The sequence below is a fragment of the Hydra vulgaris genome, chromosome 04 (assembly GCF_038396675.1).
Source record: "Hydra vulgaris chromosome 04, alternate assembly HydraT2T_AEP".
In the NCBI taxonomy this organism is placed as follows: domain Eukaryota; kingdom Metazoa; phylum Cnidaria; class Hydrozoa; order Anthoathecata; family Hydridae; genus Hydra; species Hydra vulgaris.
Window position 1 is genome coordinate 40,838,250 of NC_088923.1, and position 4,251 is coordinate 40,842,500.

The window sequence follows — 4,251 nt, forward strand, 5'->3', positions numbered from 1 at the left end:
ATATATATATATATATATATATATATATATATATATATATATATATATATATATATGTATATATATATATATAAATATATGTATATATATGTATATATATATTGATATATATATATATATATATACATATATATATATATATATATATATATATATATATATATATATATATATATATATATATATATATATATATGTATAATTCATTAACTGTTAAATAATTTTATTAGATTAGTACTTAGACTAGTACTCACCAAATACTGAGTATATTATATAATATACTTAATTTATAACTTTGCTATATTGAATTACTTATAGTTTTTTTATATTAAAGTTTATTTTAGATCTTTAATTTTATAGAAACGTTTTATCATAGCAAATTTAATTGGTTATATTACTACATTTTTTATTTTTATAGGTTATTTTATTATTAGGTTTGGTCTTGCTAAAGTATATCCTTTTTTATTCCCTTACATCGAAGTGTTGTTAGACCCTTGATACCAGATTATTATTTTCTTTTCCTTTTTTCTTTCTTTTAATGAATGCACTTAATAATTATAAAATGAAAATTCCTTTGAAAGTAAACGTTGTTAGTTTTTATTTACATAAATTAAAAATTATTTAGTTTCTTCTAGTTGTAAACTGGCAATTTGAAAAATTCGATTTTCAAATTTGTAGAATTTGTTTTGGTAAACAATATGCTCTTAAAATATTTTAACCAAGGTCAACAGTCCAAAATAAAAAATGATTCAAAAAAATCGAATCATTTTTTCAAATTGATGCGACGCTCGGTTGTACCATAATTATATCGAAGTTTGTTCAACTAACCAATAATAACATTTTATGAAAAAATATATATATATATATATGTATTTATACAGGGTGTCTTCCAAGTCAGGCATGTCAACGAATTCAGATTTCTGTAAAAAATTCAAGGTTTTGTCCTGAGATTTTATTGATGTTTTGAATATTCATATTTATATACTTGCAATGAAAAGGGTTTTTTCAATATTTAGCTCTGCAGTATTAAACTAAGTCAGGGAATACAGGTAAAAAATCATAAAAATCTATACTAAAATATTTGCAGACACACCCTGTGTAGGACGAACCACCATGTTTTAATGTGGTGCGGTTATAATATTTACAATGTTATCTAACTTTTTTTGATTGCAGTATGGCTGAAATAGTAAATGAAATAGCAAAATTTTCAGAAATAGAAAAAGATTTTTTATTAGTTGAACCTCCAAATAACCTTGAACTGCCCAGTTTCTGTGAAAACTCAAACGTCGTGCTAAATATTAGACATGATGTCGACATTGCATTTAAAAAAATTAAAAAAAAAAAGTACATTTGTGAATCTAAACAAAAGACTGCGCGAGCAAGGAAAAGATTACACCGGAACTAAGCTAATTGATGGCGTTTCTAATAAAGTTAAAAAAGTGCCAAGAACTTGGTCCAAGATGCAAAAATGTAACGTGTATGCAAAAAAAAGTGGTGTAGTGATATTAATGACAAAACTAGACAACGCATTTTAACCGAATTTTATTAACTCGCCTAGAATCAGAAAATTGAAACGGTTAAGCTGTTAGTTTGTATTAGCAACACTAAAAGAAGGACAGTCTTTAATCCGTACAACAAATACTGTAGAAATAATAAGTTTGCATACCATCTCAAAGTCAAAAATGATATACATCTGTATGCCATCAATTAAACACTTCGGCATTGTCTAAAAGCACAGTACGTCGTTTTTGTCAAACAGAATACGCAAAAACAAATCCTTATAAGACGTATTCTCAACCTGTTTTTTTTGCTAGCATCAATGGTTTTCAACCGAAGCAATATGCAAAAATGAGTTTTATTGATTCTTTAGAAAATTGGAGTCTTATTATTGTAGAAAAGATACTAAAAGACTCTACTTAGTAGATGACTATACATCTAAAGCTGAAACATTCAGGTATAATATACCTAAATATGTGTTTATAGCTGTAAGGTCAATTTATTTATTTTATATAAAAAAAAAATAAGTTTATGAACTTGCTGTTTTAAGTTCAGCTATTTAATTTAAAAAACTTTATTCATAAAAAAAAATGTATTAAAAAAATTTGAACTTAACTGCCTAAACTATCAAAACTTTGTTGTTACAGTTAAATCACGCTAACTCTCACCTACAAATAGCTACGGAAAACGATTCCTGCTTTCAAAAGACCTATAAAAATACTTCGAGATAAAATAGTTTGAATTAACTGGTGTTCGAGTTATCGAACTTTAACTGTCCTTAATACAATACAGTCCTTCTCAAACTAGGTAATCTATGCCCACGAAAGTATTATATATAAGAAAGTAGTAGGTATATATATATATATATATATATATATATATATATATATATATATATATATATATATATATATATATATATATATATATATATATAATTGAGCAAAAGTGTTTAGAAAAAGGACATACGCATATGGAAGGAGACAGCGTACACGCTGCCATTAATAGAAAGTTTAAAGGTAGAGTAATACATGAGCCTAATGACTACATTGATTTCATTGAAAATGCGAAAATCAGTTATCTAATGTACAAAGTAAAGCTTCTTAAATACGATTTTTTAAATATATTTTCAAATATGAAATATTACACCAACATCCGACCAGGTAGTTATAAGGGCGATCTAACTGTTACAAACATATGGTGTCTAAAATACACACCAGAGCTATAATTATTTTGCAAAGTAAGTTACTCTTCCATTCAAGAATACATACCTCTGCCTCAAAATCTAAACACAAACCCCTCAGTTGAACATATTGACGCTTACCAATCTAGAATACCGATACAAGATGCCAAGTAAAAAGACTTGATGAATCTTAAAGCATTTTTGAGGAAAACTGCTTGGGAATTCTATTCCAATATGCCTCATAACTCGAAAGTAACAAATCAAATGATTTCCATTTTGTATACCTTTTAAACATATTTGATGTCACGTTATAAAATTTACTTATGACCGTATTAGCTTTTTTTTTCCCACCACAAAGTTATTCAAATTTATAAAAGTTATATTTGGATTTTAGAAATCTAATCTTGAAAACAACTAAAACGATTTAAAAAAATAAAATGGCTAACCAGTAGTAAGTGTAAAGTTGCCCTTTAAATCCGACAACTTTACTTTATCATTAACTGTGTATTATTGTTTATTATGTTATTATGATGCTTTTAATAAATAAGTTTTAATAAATCAGTGAACTTGATGTAGAAGAGGACACACACATTAGAAATTTCTTTGATATCAATCTATCTTTGCTGTTAATCAGGTTTTCTGACTTGTTAGCAATGGTGGATTGGACCTAAGGAATTTTTGATTTACGAACCCTCAATCCACTTTTTCACTATTTAAACCACTTTTCTTAAGACCACTTTTAGACACTTTTCTTTAGGTTACTTAAGGGCCACTTTTTTTTATAAAAAAGTATCATTACTCTTAAGAATTTTTCATGAAACACCAACTTTTCTAAAAAAAATGAAGAAAAAAATCCTTAAATTTCCCACAGACTCATAGAGAAAGATCTCCAAAATTTCCCTCTAAAAGACCTCAGATATATACATATATATATATATATATATATATATATATATATATATATATATATATATATATATATATATATATATATATATATATATATATATACATATATATTATATATATATATATATATATATATATATATATATATATATATATATATATATATATATATATATATATATATATATATATATATACTATCAGACAAAACGAGTGCAACCAAATAATGCTAATTTAGTTTCTTTATATAAAAGTGCTGCATTTTTTCAATTTAGATAAATAACTTTTTAGAGATAAAGTTCTTCAAGTTTTATTCATCACAAAGTTCATTATTTGTACACAAAAATTAATTAATTAATCAAAAGTATTTAAAAAAAGTTAATTTCCTTCTGGACAAAACAAGTGCAACTCAACAAAATGTTGACCAAGCTGTAATTCGCTATCATTATTTCGTGGCGAATCCTTTGTTGTCCATCACAGCCTTGCATCTTCCAGGCATAAATTCGATCAGGTGATCAATGAAACTTTGTGGAATCGCTGCCCAGGCCTTTCGGATTTGTTCAAACATTTGATCCTTATTACGAGCACCTTCACGATTAATTCTGCGGTGGACGATCTCCCACAGGTTCTCGATAGGGTTGAGATCTGGAGATTAAGGCGGC